Here is a 19083-nt window from a genome sequence, read left to right on the forward strand (position 1 = left end):
AGGTTGAACATTGCATTGCTCTATACAGTAACGGGAAGCTTACCAGTAAGTTTAAAAGATCAGGTATATTGAAACAGTGTGAGATTTACTTCCAATTATTACAGGAAAATTATGTGCTGGTCAGTATTCTGAGGGGAAATAATATATCCCACCTACAACAATTGGTCAATGATGAGGCTAACAAACAGCAAGATAGTGTAGAGGTTAATTTAGACAAGAGTTGAAAAGCAAGCATAAAAACAGCCAATCAGAGAAAAAGATGAAACAGTATTTCCAAGGCACATAATTTTATATAATCAAATACAACGCCTCATCATTTCAATTCAGTCACTCAGTTGTGTCCGACTCTGTGATCCCATGGACTGTAGTACGACAGGCTTTCCTAGCCATCATCAACTTCCGGAGCTTACTCAAACTCATGCAAAGATATTATTTAAAATGTAAGCATTATCTAAATGGGTTCATATTGTTACATCATCATTACAGGATTCTTCTGCTTATATGCTCTTATGCTTTGCTGCTGCTGCTGCTGCTAAGTCACTTTAGTCATGTCCAACTCTGCCCATAGACAGCAGGCCACCAGACTCCCCTGTCCCTGGGATTATTGCTTTAGGAGTTACTATAAGAGGGCCTAGCTTCGTAATCATACAGCTGTGAGTAACATACTATGATTAAATTCTTGCAACTGTTGTCTTTTAAATATTTGCACTCGCAAATATTTGGAGCCTAAGATCATAATGTGTCTTCCATAAATGCATTTGCTTACATGCATTGGTATTTTCAAACACACACACAATTATGTAATTTTTAAAACAAATATTTCAAAGATAACTAAGACATATCTTTAAGATTTGGGTGGAAATCTCATTTTAATCTTAAGATAACTATGGATAAAACCTTTGTAGGAACAAGTTAAAATGTATACCTATGTGATTATAATGACATCTACATGTATAAATTTGAGAAGATTTGGTTAAATTCTATTTTTTAAACTTTTTCAGAAAGTCTGCATTTCCTAAAACTAAAATAATGGCCATGTACTGGGGAAAATCTAAGTGGAGATAAAGAGATTGCAAACAATCCCTTTATAGGTAACTCTAACTTTGAATATATGCTTCTGAAATTATGCTTAGAAGTAAAATACTTACAAGTTTATAGAATGGAATTTTTATGCTCAATTGTTTGGAGGGTGGAGAATGATTGCTGCTCATTTGCTAAGTCATGTCTGATTCTGTGAACCCATGAACTGCAGCATGCCAGGCTTCCCTCTCCTTCACTATCTTCTGGATTTGCTCAAACTCATGTCCATTGAGTCAGTGATGCCATCCACCCACCTCATCCTCTATTGCCTCCTTCTCCTCCTGCCTCAATCTTTCCCAGCATCAGGGTCTTTCCTAATGAGTCAGCTCTTTGCATCAGGTGGCCAAAGTAATGGAGCTTCATCTTCAGCATCAGTCCTTCCAATGAATACTCAGGGTTGATTTCCTTTGGGATTGACTGTTTTGATCTTCTAGCTGTCCAAGGGACTCTCAAAGTCACCTCCAGTACCATGGAGTTCTATTAATTGCTCTCTCTGTCTCTCAATCTATCTCTTTTTTTCTATATATAACATGATACAGATTTATTCATAGATTATATATATGCATAAGTATATCATTTTCTTCCATTTTGGTCCCTGTCTTCTTCAGGACCAGGCAACATGATAAAATTTGAAACTGAAAAACAGTACATGAACTTCCAGGGCTGCTATTAAAGGTCCCATGGAAACAACTGCTGGGATCTGTGCTCAGGTTGGAAAACAATTTCCAGACATGATGCAGAATGAGAGAGGAATAGAATTCATTAGAGCAGACGACACTGTTAGAACAGAAGGCTAGCTCAAGGGAAAGCCAACTGCTTTTGTGAGCTAGGAAATTCCAGTTGAGCTATTTCAAATCCTGAAAGATGACGCTGTGAAAGTGCTGCACTCAGTATGTCAGCAAATTTGGAAAACTCAGCAGTGGCCACAGAACTGGAAAAAGTCGGTTTTCATTCCAATCCCAAAGAAAGGCAATGCCAATGAAAGCTCTAACTACTGCACAAATGCACTCATCTCACACGCTAGTAAAGGAATGCTCAAAATTCTCCAAGCCAGGCTTCAGCAATACGTGAACCATGAACTTCCAGATGTTCAAGCTGGTTTTAGAAAAGGCAGAGGAACCAGAGATCAAATTGCCAACATCCGCTGGATCATGGAAAAAGCAAGAGAGTTCCAGAAAAACATCTATTTCTGCTTTATTGACTATGCCAAAACTTTTGACTGTGTGGATCACAATAAACTGTGGAAAATTCTGAAAGAGATGGGAATACCAGACCACCTGACCTGCCTCTTGAGAAAGCTATATGCAGGTCAGGAAACAACAGTTAGATCTGGACGTGGAACAAGGGATTGTTTCCAAATAGGAAAAGGAGTACGTCAAGGTTGTATATTGTCACCCTGCTTATTTAACTTATATGCAGAGTACATCATGAGGAATCTGGGCTGGAAGAAGCACAAGCTGGAATCAAGATTTCTGGGAGAAATATCAATAACTTCAAATATCCAGATGACACCACCCTTATGGTAGAAAGTGAAGAGGAACTAAAAAGCTTCTTGATGAAAGTGAAGGAAGAGAGTGAAAAAGCTGGCTTGAAGCTCAACATTCAGAAAACAAAGATCATGGCATCTGGTCCCATCACTTCATGGGAAATAGATGGGGAAACAGTGTCAGACTTTAGTTTGGGGGGCTCCAAAATCACTGAAGATGGCGATTGCAGCCATGAAATTAAAAGACGCTTACTCCTTGGAAGGAAAGTTATGACCAACCTAGATAGCATATTAAAAAGCAGAAACTTTACTTTGCTAACCAAGGTCTGTCTAGTCAAGGCTATGGTTTTTTCAGTGGTCATGTATGGATGTGAGAGTTGGACTGTGAAGAAGGCTGATCGCCAAAGAATTGATGCTTTTGAACTGTGGTGTTGGAGAAGACTCTGGAGAGTCCCTTGGACTGCAAGGAGATCCAACCAGTCCATCCTAAAGGATCCAACCAGTCCTGGGTGTTCATTGGAAGGACTGATGCTAAAACTGAAACTCCAATACTTTGGCTACCTCATGCGAAGAGTTGACTCATTGAAAAAGACCCTGATGCTGGGAGGGATTGGGGGCAGGAGGAGAAGGGGACGGCAGAGAAAGAGATGGTTGGATAGCATCACCGACTCGATGATCATGAGTTTGAGTGAAGTCTGGGAGTTGCTGATGGACAGGGAGGCCTGGCGTGCTGGGATTCATGGCGTCACAAAGAGTCGGACATAACTGAGCGACTGAACTGAACTGAACCAATTTTTATAGCTTTAAGAGAAAATTTTACTGGGGAACGGTGGCATTAGGTGATTCGTTAGCATGATAAATATTTTTATCTAATATGGTGTCATGGAGATAATTTAGGTCTGGGGGGTTCATTGCAATAGTTGCTATGGGGCTTGGTCAGTTTCAAAGATGACCTTAGTATAGGACTCCACATCTGTTTCCTTGGTATAAGGCTTTACACCTCTCATCTTAGTATAGGTCTCCACAACACCTTTCCTTGATACCACTGGAGCCATTAAACTGGAGCCCGATATTTTCTTTCTCTGGGCCACTCACAAGTAACTCAAAAATTAAACAGCATAATGGAAGAATAATATTGCTGAATGGATTTCCATATATATTCACCAATTTCTGCTTCACTTATAAATTAAACATACCACTTGGAAGATTCATAGTAGTGTGGGCTTAAGCCATGGGGCTATTTGAATCATTGCTTTGAGAATTTTATAATTACCTAAAGTTCTTATTAACACTGAGAGATGATAGATTAAGGTTTATCCAGTATCTGTTCCTCGTGCTACCTAGGGAAGTGAAAAAGAACCAAACCTGTCACTGACCAGGGAGTTTTACACATATTTTTTCATTTAATTCTAACAATAATCTCATGAAATACATTTAATCATACTAAATTTACCAATAAAGGAAATGAGGCTTAGGGAGATCATTTTATTTTTCCAATTTTACACAGTGGGTTATTTTTGTATGCTAGGTTAGTCTGAGGTTTTAAGCTGGACTCGTTCCTACCCTCCTCTTGATGCCTCTAGAATTGTTGTACTAGATACACTAAAGGGAAAATGCCATATGTAATATTCAGTGACAGTGTGCTTTTAAGAGTATACATGAACTAAAATTCAAAGGCACACCTTATGTCTAATTACATTTTAACACAATTTTAAATCTTAATGCAAGTTGTTAACATTTTTTCTCTGACTTCAGATTAAGGTTATTAAGGTGCAATTATAAGGATGGTAATGATGCTCCTTTATTCATTTCTTTTCCAGTGAGGGCCACTGTAATTTTCCACTGAGACTCCATGGTAATTAAAGCAGCTGCTCCTTCTACTTACTATAAAACAAGCTTTATGCTTAGATCATTGTTGTGATGGAACACATATAGCTGGTGAATATAAAAACTACTTACAAAAGTTTGTGTTTAGAGATTTGACTTTTAAAATGGTTCACTATTGGCAAAGGTAAATTCTACAGGAGACACTAATGTTAAGCAACTCTATTATACTTTGACACTTGGGATATCATTTCATAAAATATTAATAGTCTTAATCAGTTTAGTATCACTGATGTTAAAACACATAGAATTTACCTGGGCATGTTAATTTTAATGACTCCACTTGACATTGAGAATACTGAAATTCAGCTAAACTAAATCATCTATTGTTATCATTTCCCCCCAAATCTCTAAAGAGACAGCTCAACTAGAGAAAACCATGCATAGGAGAAAATAGACAAAGAAAACATTAAGCAAACAAATAATAAGCAAAATGGCCTTTTCCCTGAGGATGGATTTTGGACTTCTTCAGTCAAATTGTTTTATTGAATTATGTTACTTAAAATATGCCTTGAATCTAGGGTCTGTACTCAGATTCTATATTATGAAATGAATAGCATGGAAAAAGCTAGAATGATCCATATGGTGTTGGATTACTTGGGGGGCATCACTAAAAACCATGGTTAGTGTAATACTAGATAGATTGATAAAGTAATCATGATAGATGTGTGTGTCTGCATGGATTAAAATACATGCATATACATTCTAGTTCTGTCTCCCACAAGGGTCCAGTAGTGATAATTCATCAACAACAATGAACACACACAACCCCTAATCCTGGTTTCTAATAGAATTCATCAGTAGAAAGAACCATGTCTTCTTGAGAATGGCTGATTTTAGAACTGGGACAGAGGATATATAAATATCAATATGAGAAATTTGAAATGTCAGAAAATAAGGAAATGGTCAACAAAAAAGAGAGAAAGGACAAAGGATAGCAAAAGTACAAAGGTGCCAACTGAAAGAGTTCCAAATAGCTAAACCTGGAATCAATTGAACAATGATACTAGCAATATAGTATTATCTAAGAGGGCTTGCTGATTTTATGCATATATATACATACATATGTATGTATGTATATAAGGTTTCACTGATAGCTTGGTAAAGAATCTGTTTTCAATGCAGGAGGGCCTGATTCAATTCCTGTGTTGGGAAGATCTGCTGGAGAAGTGATAGGCTACCTGTTCCAGTAGTCTTGGATTTCCCATGTGGCTCAGCTGGTAAAGAATCCGCCTGCAACGTGGAAGACCTGGGTTCAAATCCTAGGTTGGGAAGATCCACTAGAGAAGGAAAAGGGTGTCCACTCCAGTATTCTAGCCTGGAGGATTCCATTGACTGTACAGTCCATGGGGTCACAAAGAGTCAGACAGGACTGAGTGAATTTCATATATACACACACACACATAATTTGTATAATTTTATAGGAAAAGTCCATGCTCTGAGGACACTCCAGCAGGCCTGGAGGCATGACATTTTTAGAGAGAGATGGAGGATTTCCACTAATGACCAGTTCCAACTTGTTAACTATGTCAGTTAACTACCTTGGAAGGTAGATCCTCTGAGCTCCTGTGATGCCTGCAGATGACTGAAGCCTGGTCACTATGAGGTTACAAGCTCATTGAGTGACCCTTAGTCAGAACTGCCCAGAGAAGCAGTTTCTGAATTTTATATCTACCAAAACCAAAAGACACAATAAATGATAATTATTGTTTTAAGTCACTAATTTGGGGAATAATTTAAGCAGTAAGAATTCATATAACCTCCATAATTTGTTGAAGGCTTGCTTTCTGAAAGAGTTGATCAAGAAAGTTTCTTTTTTCATGGACACCAAATGCAAATATTAGGGTGATATTAAGTGAAGATCTTTGTGTGAAATCCTCATTTTCTTATTTTTCACATTGCCTTCCAGAACAAAGAAAAACAGATACATATGCAGGCAATTGATTAAGGAATTCCCACATAAAGAAGAGACGATCACAGCAGGATCCTCCATGACCAATCTCCCAGAATACTGGAAATAAAAGCAAAAATAAACAAATGGGAACTAATTAAAATTAAAAGCTTCTCCACAATGAAGGAAACTACAAGCAAGGTGAAAAGACAGACTTCAGAATGGGAGAAAATAATAGCAAATAAAGCAACTGACAAAGAATTAATCTCAAAAATATACATGCAACTCCTGCAACTCAATTCCAGAAAAACAAAAGACCCAGTGAAAAAATGGGCCAAAGAACTAAACAGACATTTCTCCAAAGAAGACATACAGATGACTAACAAACACATGAAAAGATGTTCAACATCACTCATTATCAGAGAAATACAAATCAAAACCACAATGAGGTACCATTTCACCCCAGTCAGAATGGTTGCTATCCAAAAGTCTACAAGCAATAAATGCTGGAGAGGATGCCCTCAATTAAAATAAATAAATTAAAAATTAAAGAAAGAAAGAAAAAAATGAGAGACTAAATGGAAGAGAAAAGACCAATAAATACTGACTTTTCATGATTGCCCATTGAAATAGCTACATATTTATCTGATCAGCACAAGATAAAACTCACTCATCCACAACAGTTCTGCCTACGTGCAGAGAATTCTTCCATTAATTTCTTAGGACCTTGCACATAACTATGACAGGACACAATAGCCACCTGATATTTCAAGAAAGTTCCTAAAAATTTAAGCCAGATAAAAAGGAACAATCAAAGAAAGGAATGTGAAGAAAGAGAAAACTACAAGAATCAGTAAGAAGTTTAAAATCACTCAAAAAAGATATTTTATCCAGAAGAAATGTAACACTTTTCCGAAAGACTTTAGATACCAAAGAAAGACGACATTATAATTTAAAAATAAATGAATAAATAAGGAGCAACTGTAAACTGTAAACTTGAAATTATCACACACACACAAAAAAAAAACCACCGAGATTTAAATGGAAATACTAAGAAAATTCTGTTGCTACACTTGACTAACACAATTTAGATTTCAAGAAAAGTAAAGGGAAAAATGGAATGAGGTTATTATAAATGTACTAACAAGAACATGATTCCCAGATCTGAATAATAGATGTTTCCAGACTAAAAAAAATCTACAAAGAGTCCACAATAATAAATTAACAAATGATTCACAATGGAGTCATTTTGTCACATTTTGGCAATTCTCACATTTCAACCCTTTTAGTTATTATTGTATACCGCATGGTGATCTGTGATCAGTGATTTTTGGTATTACTATTATCACTCTTTCCAGGTGCCAAGTACTATACCCATATAAGAAGACAGACTTAATTGGTAAATGTTTGTGTTCTAACTGCTCCAACAACTGGACATCTCCCATCTCTCCCTCTCCTCAAACTCCTTATTTTCGAAGAAAGAAACATTGAAACTTTGTCAACTAATTACCTAAAACAATGGCTTTAAAGTATTCAAATGAAAGGAAAACATCATAGGTGCCACAGAAAGTCAGTTCAATTCAGCTCAGTTCAGTTGCTCAGTCGTCTCCGACACTTTGCGACCCCATGAATCACAGCACTCCAGGCCTCCATGTCCATCACCAACTCCCGGAGTTCACTCAGACTCACGTCCATCGAGTCAGTGATGCCATCCAGCCATCTCATTCTCTGTCATCCTGTCTCCTCCCACTTTTCACTCTCCTCTTTCACTTTCATCAAGAGGCTCTTTAGTTCTTCTTCACTTTCTGCCATAAGGGTGGTGTCATCTGCATATCTGAGATTATTGATATTTCTCCTGGCAATCTTGATTCCAGTTTGCGCTTCTTCCAGCCCAGCGTTCCTCATAATGTACTCTGCATATAAGTTAAATAAGCAGGGTGACAATATACAACCTTGACGTACTCCTTTTCCTATTTGGAATCAGTCTGTTGTTCCATGTCCAGTCTAACTGTTTCTTCCTTACCTGCATACAGGTTTCTCAAGAAACAGGTCAGGTGGTCTGGTACTCCCATCTCTTTCAGAATTTTCCACAGTTTGTTGTGCTCCACACCGTCAAAGGCTTTGGCATAGTCAATAAAGCAGATATAGATTTTTTTTTTTTCTGGAACTCTCTTGCTTTTTCCATGATCCAGGGGATGTTGGGAATTTGATCTCTGGTTCCTCTGTCTTTTCTAAAACCAGCTTGAACATCTGGAAGTTCATGGTTCACGTATTGCTGAAGCCTGGCTTGGAGAATTTTGAGCATGACTTTACTAGCTTGTGAAATGAGTGCAATTGTGCGGAAGTTGGAGCATTCTTTGGCATTGCCTTTCTTTGGGATTGGAATGAGTTTTCCAAATTAGTTGGCATATTGAGTGCAGCACTTTCACAGCATCATGTTTCAGGATTTGAAGTAGCTCAACTGGAATTCCATCACCTCCACTAGCTTTGTTCGTAGTGATGCTTTCTAAGGCCCACTTGACTTCACATTTAAAGATGTTCTAGGTCAGTGATGACACCATCGTGATTATCTTGATCATGAAGATCTTTTTTGTACAGTTCTTCTGTGTATTCTTGCCACCTCTTCTTAATATCTTCTGCTTCTGTTAGGTCCATACCATTTCTGTCCTTTATCGAGCCCATCTTTGCATGAAATGTTCCCTTGGTATCTCTAATTTTCTTGAAGAAATCTGTTGTCTTTCCTATTCTGTTGTTTTCCTCTATTTCTTTGCATTGATTGCTGAGGAAGGCTTTCTTATCTCTCCTTGAATTCTTTGGAACTCTGCATTCAGATGCTTATATCTTTCCTTTTCTCCTTTGCTTTTCACATCTCTTCTTTTCACAGCTATTTGTAAGGCCTCCTCAGACTGCCATTTTGCTTTTTTGCATTTCTTTTCCATGGGGATGGTCTTGGTCCCTGTCCTGTACAATGTCACGAACCTCCATCCATAGTTCATCAGGCACTCTATCTATCAAATCTAGACCCTTAAATCTATTTCTCACTTCGACTGTATAATCATAAGGGATTTGATTTAGGTCATACCTGAATGGTTTAGTGGTTTTCCCTACTTTCTTCAATTTAAGTCTGAATTTGGCAGTAAGGCATTTATGATTGAGCCACAGTCAACTCCTGGTCTTTTTTTTGCTAACTGTATAGAGCTTCTCCATCTTTGGCTGCAAAAAGTATAATCAATCTGATTTTGGTGTTGACCATCTGGTGATGTCCACGTGTAGAGTCTTCTCTTGTGTTGTTGAAAGAGGGTGTTTGCTATGACCAGTGCATTCTCTTGGCAAAACTCTATTAGCCTTTGCCCTGCTTCATTCTGTGCTCCAAGATCAAATTTGCCTGTTACTCCAGATGTTTCTTGACTTCCTACTTTTGCATTCCAGTCCCCTATAATGAAAAGGACATCTTTTTTGGGTGTTAGTTCTAAAAGGTCTTGTAGGTCTTCATAGAACCGTTCAGCTTTGGCTTCTACAGCGTTACTGGTTGTGGCATAGGCTTGGATTACTGTAATAATTTGAATGGTTTGCCTTGAAAATGAACAGAAATCATTCTGTCATTTTTGAGATTGCATCCAAGTACTGCATTTTGGACTCTTTTGTTGACCATGATGGCTACTCCATTTCTTCTAAGGGCTTACTGCCCACAGTAGTACATATATTGATCATCTGAGTTAAATTCACCCATTCCAGTCCATTTTAGTTCACTGATTCCTAGAATATTACGGTCGCTTTTACCATCTCCTGTTTGACCACTTCTAATTTGCCTTGATTCATGGACCTATCATTCCAGGTTCCTATGCAATATTGCTCTTTAGAGCATCAGACCTTGCTTCTATCACTGGTCACCTCCACAACTGGGTATTATTTTTGCTTTGGTTCCATCCCTTCATTCTTTCTGGAGTTATTTCTCCACTGATCTCCAGTAGCATACTGGGCACCTACCGACCTGAGGAATTCCTCATTCAGTATCCTATCATTTTTCCTTTTCATACTGTTCAGGGGCGAGGCCAGGGGCAGCAGTCGAGAGGAGCTACCCCTCGTCCAAGTGGCAGTGGCTTTGCACGTGCAGGAGGGCCGAGAAGAGCTACTCTACGTTCAAGATCAGGAGGGGTGGCTGTGAAGAGATAACACTCGTCCAAAGTAAGGTGCAGCGGCTCTGCTTTGCTGGAGCAGTTGTGAAGAGATATCTGGCCACCAAGGTAAGAGAAACCGAAAAAAGATGGTAGGTATTGTGAGAGGGCATCAGAGAGCAGACACACTGAAATCTTAATCACAGAAAACTAGTCAATCTGATCACACGGACCACAGCCTTGTCTAACTCAATGAAACTAAGCCATGCCGTGTGGGGCCACCCAAGATGGGTGGGTCATGGTGGAGAGATCTGACAGAATGTGGTCCACTGGAGAAGGGAATGTCAAGCCACTTCAGTATACATGACTTGAGAACCCCATGAACACAAAGTCAAAAGCTACAAATGTGTAAGTTTAGTGAGGAAATTATGTCAAAAGTTAGACCTCTTGCAACAAAGTCAGCCAAGTTGTGAATGCAAAGGAAATATTCCTGAGATAAATTGAAAGCGCTATACCAGGGAACACGAATGATAAAGCAAAATGTCCTTTTTGCTGACATGGAGAATGTTTTAGTGTTTTGGATAGAAAAGTGAATAATCCATAGCATTCTCTTAAGGCAAAGCCTAATCCAGAGCCAGGCTCTAACTCCCTTCACTTTTATGATGGCTGAGAGAGGTGAGGAAGTTGCTAAAGAAAAGTCTTAAACCAGCAGAAGTTGATGTGTGAGGTTTAAGGAAAGAATACATCTTCATAAAATAAGAGTGCAAGGTAAAGCAGCAAGTTCTGAGTTAGAAATTGTAGCAAGGTGTACAGAGTATCTCACTAAGATAATTAATGAAGGTGGCTACACAAAACAAGTTGTTTTCAATGTAGATGGAATAGCTTTCTATTTGAAGACGCCATTTAGAATGTTCATAACCAGAGATGAGAGTCAGTGTCTGCCTTCAAAACTTCAAAGGACAGTTTGACTTATGTTCAGTTCAGTTTAGTTCAATTGCTCAGTCGTGTTTGACTCTTTGTGACCCCGTGAATCACAGCACGCCAGGCCTCCCTGTCCATCACCAACTCCCGGAGTTCACTCAAACTCATGTCCACAGAGTCGGTGATGCCATCCAGCCATCTCATTCTCTGTCGTCCCCTTCTCCTCCTGACCCCAATCCCTCCCAGCATCAGAATCTTTTCCAGTGAGTCAACTCTTCACATTAGGTGGCCAAAATATTGGAGTTTGAGCTTTAGCATCAGTCCTTAACCAACAATGCTGGTGACTTTAAGTTGAAACCAATGTTCCCATAGCATTTCAAAGGTACTAAGGGCTTTAAGAATGACGCTAAATATACTCTGCTGTGATCTATAAATGTAACAATAAAGCCTAGATGACAGCACCTCTGTTTAACACATGGTTTACTGAGCATTTGAAGCCCATTGTTAAGAAATACTGCTGAGGGGGAAAAAAAAAAGATTCATTTCAAAATATTACTACTCAATGACAATGTATCTGGTCACCAAAGAGCTTTGTTGCAGATGTACAATGAGATTAATATTTTCATGCCTACTAACACAACCATTCTATGGGTCATAAATAAAGGAGTAATATTGGATGTCAAGTCTTACTATTTAAGAAATACATTTTGAAAAGCTAGATCTGCCATATTCCTCTGATGGATATGGGCAAAGGAAATTAGAAAGCTTCTAGAAAGGATTTAGTACTCTAGATACCATGAAGAATATTTGTGATTCATGGGAAAAGGTCAAAATATTAACAGAAGTTTGGAAGGAATTTATTCCAACCCCCATGGATGACTTCACTGGAAGAAGTAACCAGTAACAAGAGAATTAGAATTAGAACTGAAACTTGAATTTGTGACTGAATTGCTCCAATCACCTGATAAAATTTCGTGGTTGAGGAGTTGCTTCTTGTTGATGAGTAAAGAAAGTGTGTTCTTGAGATGGAATGTACTTCTAGTTAAGATGCTATGAAGATTGTGGAAATGACCACAAAGGATTTAGAATATTACATACACTTAGTTAACAAAGCAGTGGTAAGTTTTGAGAGAATTTACTCCAAATTTGAAAGAAGTTCTACTATTATCAAGGCTGTAGCCTCAGAATAAAATTCCTCTCCCTCTCTCCATTGGAAACCAATTGCTCTTTATCTAAGTTTCAGGAGGAAGCTTCAAAGAGAAAGATACAAAAACAGTTTAGAACCTACTTGGCCCAAGATAGGGTTTCCAATAGTGCCAAAAGTGGCACTATTGGCAAAGGACCTGCCAGCCAATGCAGGAGACATAAAATGCATGTTTGATCCCTTGGTCAGGAAGATCCCTGGAGAGGAGAATGGCAACCCACTCCAGTATTTTTGCCTGCAGAATATTCCATGGACAGAGGTGCCTGTCAAGTTACAGTTGATGGGGTCACAAGAATCAGACAAAACTAAGCAACTAACACTTTCACTTTTCAGACCCAAGATGGTAGAAGACGTGACTTTCAGTGGACCTTGAGCTTCTTTACACACTTACTGCAATAATTAGCATGCTAAATGACATACCCACCAGCACCGTGAGAGTTGACAATTGCTATGATGACAACTGGAAAAGACCATACAAGGACCTCAATTCCAGATCCAAACTGCCTGTTTTCAGGTGTTATATAACTCATAAAGACTACTCCCACTCTTTCCAAACCCTTTCCTTTTACTTCAATCCTATAGGGCTTCCCTGGTGACTCAAAAATAAAGAAACTGCCTGCAATTTAGAAGCCATAGGTTCAGAACTTGAGTTAGGAAGATCCCCTGGAGAGGGGCATGGCAACACACTCCAGTATTCTAGCCCCAAGAATTCCATAGACAGAGGAGCCTGGGGGTCTACAGTATATGATGTCACAAATAGTTGGACATGACTGAGTGACTAACACTTTCACTTCTCTTTGTGTGTATACCAAAGTCGCTTCAGGCATTTTTGACTCTTTGAGACCCTGTTGACTGTAGTTGCCAGGCTCTTCTGTCCATGGGATTCTCCAGGCAAGAATACTGGAGTGGATAGCCATTTACTTCTCTAGAGGATCTTCATGAACCGGGGATAAAGCCCTGGTCACCTGCATTGGCAGGTGGATTCTTTACTATCTGAGCCACCAGGGGAGGCTATGTATAGTGTATACCTATAGTGTTTCTATCCAAATATGGTTGAGAAGTTAATTTGTGAAGTAAGTTCCCACTTCTCCATTCTTTGTCATTGAATAAAACATGTGCTTTTCCAGTATCAGCATCAGTTTCCTTGTTGGCTGTAGGAATCCAAGCAGTTGAAGAACCTCCCTGGTTGAAACAAGGGTCTTGGCCTTGCCTGTGGGTGTGTCCAGGCTACGTACCTGATAACATTCAGTTCAGTTCAGTTCAGTTCATTCGCTCAGTCGTGTCCGACTCTTTGCGACCCCATGAATCACAGCACGCCAGGCCTCCCTCTTCATCACCAACTCCCGGGGTTCACCCAAGCTCATGTCCATTGAGTCAGTGATGCCATCCAGCCATCTCATTCTCTGTAATCCCCTTCTCCTCTCACCCCCAATCATTCCCAGCATCAGAGTCTTTTCCAGTGAGTCAAATCGTCGCATGAGGTGGCCAAAGTATTGGAGTTTCAGCTTCAGCATCAGTCCTTCCAGTGAACACCCAGGATTGATCTCCTTTAGAATGGACTGGTTGGATCTCCTTGCAGTCCAAGGGACTCTCAATAATCTTCTCCAGCACCACAGTTCAAAAGCATCAATTCTTTGGCAATCAGTTTTCTTCAAAGTCCAACTCTCACATCCATACGTGACCACTGGAAAAACCATAGCCTTGAGTAGACGGACCTTTGTTGGCAAAGTAATGTCTCTGCCTTTTAATATACTGTCTAGGTTGGTCATAACTTTCCTTCCAAGGAGTAAGCGTCTTTTAATTTCATGGCTGCAATCAGCATCCACAGTGATTTTGGAGCCCAAAAAAATAAAGTCTGACAGTGTTTCCACTGTTTCCCCATCTATTTCCTGTGAAGTGATGGGACCAGATAACATTGCTTTGAGTAAAATATTAAAAAGCCCTGCATGCTACAGAAAAGTCATACATGAAAAGGAGTCAACTGATGAAGCAAAATTCATTGTTCTCTTACTTAAGAAATTATCACAGCTGTTCCCAGTGAATTTGAGGTTCTTAATGTCTCATCAGAGAATGGTCCACAGGAGATGGGAATGACGAACCACTTCAGGATTCTGACATTGAGAACCCCATGAACAGTATGAAAAGGCAAAATGATAGGATACTGAAAGAGGAACTCCCCAGGTCGGTAGGTGCCCAATATGCTACTGGTGATCAGTGGAGAAACAACTAAGAATGAAGGGATGAGGTCAAAGCAAAACCAATACCCAGTTGTGGATGTGACCGATGATAGAAGCAAGGTCTGGTGCTGTAAAGAGCAATATTGCATAGGAACCTGGAATGTTAGGTCCATGAATCAAGGCAAATTGGAAGTGGTCAAACAGGAGATGGCAACAGTGACCATAGACATTCTAGGAATCAGTGAACTAAAATGGACAGGAATGGGTAAATTTAACTCAGATGACCATTATATCTACTACTGTGAGGAGGAATCCCTTAGAAGAAATAGAGTAGCCACCATGGTCAACCAAAGAGTCCAGAATGCAGTACTTGGATGCAATTTCAAAAAGGACAGAAAGATCTCTGTTCGTTTTCAAGGCAAACCATTAAATAAAACAGTAATCCAAGCCTATGCCACAAACAGTAATGCTGAAGAAGCTGAAGCTGAACGGTTCTATGAAGACCTACAAGACCTTTTAGAACTAACACCCAAAATACATATCCTTTACATTATAGGGGACTAGAATGCAAAAGTAGGAAGTCAAGAAACACCTGGGGTAACAGGCAAATTTGGCCTTGGAGCACGGAATGAAGCAGGGCAAAGGCTAATAGAGTTTTGCCAAGAGAATGCACTGGTCATAGCAAGCACCCTCTTCCAACAACACAAGAGAAGACTCTACACATGGACATTACCAGATGGTCAACACCGATATCAGATTGATTATATTCTTTGCAGCCAAAGATGGAGAAGCTCTCTATATATAGTTAACAAAAACAAGACCAGGAGCTGACTGTGACTCAGATCATGAGCACATTATAGCCAAATTCAGACTTAAATTGAAGAAAGTAGGGAAAACCACTAGACCATTCAGATATGACCAAAATCAAATCCCTTATGATTATACAGTGGAAGTGAGAAATAGATTTAAGGGACTAGATCTGATAGATAGAAGACCTGATGAACTATGGATGGAGATTTGTGACATTGTACAGGAGATAGAGACCAAGACCATCCCCATGGAAAAGAAATGCAAAAAAGCAAAATGGCAGTCTGAGGAGGCCTTACAAATAGCTGTGAAAAGAAGAGAAGCGAAGAGCAAGGGAGAAAAGGAAAGATATAAGCATCTGAATGCAGAGTTCCAAAGAATAGCAAGGAGAGATAAGAAAGCCTTCCTCAGCGATCAATGCAAAGAAATAGTGGCAAACAACAGAATAGGAAAGACTAGAGATCTTTTCAAGAAAATTAGAGATTCCAAGGGAACATTTCATGCAAAGATGGGCTTGATAAAGGACAGAAATGGTATGGACCTAACAGAAGCAGAAGATATTAAGAAGAGGTGGCAAAAATACACAGAAGAACTGTACAAGAAAGATCTTCACGACCAAGATAATCATGATAGTGTGATCACTCATCTAGAGCTAGACATCTTGGAATGTGAAGTCAAGTGGGCCTTAGAAAGCATCACTACGAACAAAGCTAGTGGAGTTGATGGAATTCCAGCTGAGCTATTTCAAATCCTGAAACATGATGCTGTGAAAGTGCTGCACTCAATATGCCAGCAAATTTGGAAAACTCAGCAGTGTCCACAGGACTGGAAAAGGTCAGTCTTCATTCCAATCCCAAAGAAAGGCAATGCAAACGAATGCTCAAACTACCGCACAATTGCACTCATCAAGGAGATCCAACCAGTCCATTCTAAAGGAGATCAATCCTGGGTGTTCATTGGAAGGGCTGATGCTAAAGCTAAAACTCCAATACTTTGGCCACCTCATGCGACAAGTTGACTCACTGGAAGAGTCTGATGCTAGGAGGGATTGCTGGTGGGAGGAGACCGGGACGACAGAGAATGAGATGGATGGATGGCATCACCGACTCGATGGACATGAGTTTGAGTGAACTCCGGGAGTTGGTGATGGACAGGGAGGCCTGGCGTGCTGTGGTTCATTGGGTCGCAAAGAGTTGGACACGACTGAGCAACTGAACTGAACTGAACACGCTAGTAAAGGAATGTTCAAAATTCTCCAAGCCAGGCTTCAGCAATACGTGAACCATGAACTTCCAGATGTTCCAGCTGGTTTTAGAAAAGGCAGAGGAACCAGAGATTAAATTGTCAACATCCGCTGGATCATGGAGAAAGCAAGAGAGTTCCAGAAAAACATCCATTTCTGCTTTATTGACTATGCCAAAGCCTTTGACTGTGTGGATCACAATAAACTGTGAAAAATTCTGAAACAGATGGGAATACCAGAACACCTGACCTGCCCCTTGAGAAAATTGTATGCAGGTTAGGAAGTAACAGTTAGAACTGGACATGGAACAATGGACAGGTTCCAAATAGGAAAAGGACTACGTCAAGGTTTTATATTGTCACCTTGCTTATTTAACTTATATGCAGAGTACATCATGAGCAACGCTGGGCTGGAAGAAGCACAAGCTGGAATCAAGATTGCCAGAAATTTCAGTAAACTCAGATATGCAGATGATACCACCCTTATGGCAGAAAGTGAAGAGGAAACTAAAAGCCTCCTGACGAAAGTGAAAGAGGAGAGTCAAAATGTTGGCTTACAGCTCAACATTCAGAATACTAAGATGATGGCATCTTTTCCTATCACTTCATGGGAAACAGATGGGGAAACAGTGGAAACAGTGTTAGACTTTAATTTTTCGGCTCCAAAATCAGTGCGGATACTGATTGCAGCCGTGAAATTAAAAGACGCTTACTCCTTGGAAGGAAAGTTATGACCAACCTAGATAACATATTAAACAGCAGAACATTACTTTGCCAACCAAGGTCCATCTAGTCAAGGCTATGGTTTTTCTAGCGGTCATGTATGGATGTGAGAGTTGTACTGTGAAGAATGCTGATCACCGAAGAATCGATGCTTTTGAACTGTGGTGCTAGAGAAGACTCTTGAGAGTCCCTTGGACTGCAAGGAGATACAACAAGTCCATCCTAAAGGAGATCATCCCTGGGTGTTTATTGGAAGGACTGATGCTAAAGCTGAAACTCCAATACTTTGGCCACCTCATGTGAAGAGTTGACTCACTAGAAAAGAATCTAATGCTGGAATGGATTGGGGCAGGAGGAGAAGGGGATGACAGAGAATGCGATGGTTGGATGGCATCACCATAAGACCTAAAATTTTATTAAATTATTTTAAGTTTAAGAACAAACAGTATAATAAATGTGTATTCCTTTCTTAGAACTGTGTCAGCTATTTTGCCATTAAAAAAAAAAAGAGTGGCCTATTTTTGAAAACAGTCATTTATATTTGAAACCTGCTGAGAAGTTTCTGAAAAGCTACTGGGTATTATCCATGTTTATATCTGAGAAATTTATCTTAAAAATTCATTTATGAAACTCATGTAAACAACTAGCTTCTTAAATGTTCTTCTAACAATTTGGAAATCTTAATGTATCACCCATTATTTAGTGATTGGATATAAATCTAATGCATATCAATTATACAATTTTATGAGTCAGGTTCTTAACTTTTTAGAACTTACACTTCAGTGGTTTTAAAGTTGGTCCCAATTGGAATAACCTGATAATCATTTAAAGAGTATTGCATAAGAAGTGCACTTCATGGTCTGCTTAAGACTTGAATTGCATTTTCTTATCTTCTAGAGTGAATCCCAAGTGGTAGCAGAACGTTAACTTTCTGAGTTTATCTGCTTTTTTTTTTTTTTTACTTTTTTCTCTCTGATAATTTTGAAATTATGTTTCTGTTTCTGCTTTAATCATGTTCAGTAAGAATTTTCCATATGGAGTCCATGCCTCCAAAGCCTTCTAGGATGCTTAGCTTACTTGGACCAAATCTCCCACGTGAAAGAAAAACTACTGGGAGCCCTTCAGTTCAGTTCAGTTCAGTCGCTCAGTCACGTCCGACTCTTTATGATCCCATAAGTCAAAGCACGCCAGGCTTCCCTGTCCATCACCAACTCCTGGAGTTCACTCTAACTCACCTCCATCGAGTTGGTGAAGCCATCCAGCCATCTCATGCTCTGTCGTCCCCTTCTCCTCCTGCCCTCAATCCCTCCCAGCATCAGAGCCTTTAGGACCTTATGATTGTGTGGATATTTGAGTTTGAATGTCTATTAAAAACTATAAAACTTTCTTAATTATTTTTTTTTCTAGACAGCATCTGTGAAATATCCAATACTGTGCATTTCATCTGTGACTTTCTGTGATTATGTGGTTGTCATTTAACCTTCAGTATGCCAAGAGAAATATAAATGAATGAATATTGCCAGATTGTCTTTTGGCAATGTGTAATGGTCCAT

The sequence above is a fragment of the Moschus berezovskii genome, chromosome 13 (genome assembly GCF_049115385.1).
Source record: "Moschus berezovskii isolate FMDL1 chromosome 13, NW_MosBer_1.0, whole genome shotgun sequence".
NCBI lineage: Eukaryota > Metazoa > Chordata > Mammalia > Artiodactyla > Moschidae > Moschus > Moschus berezovskii.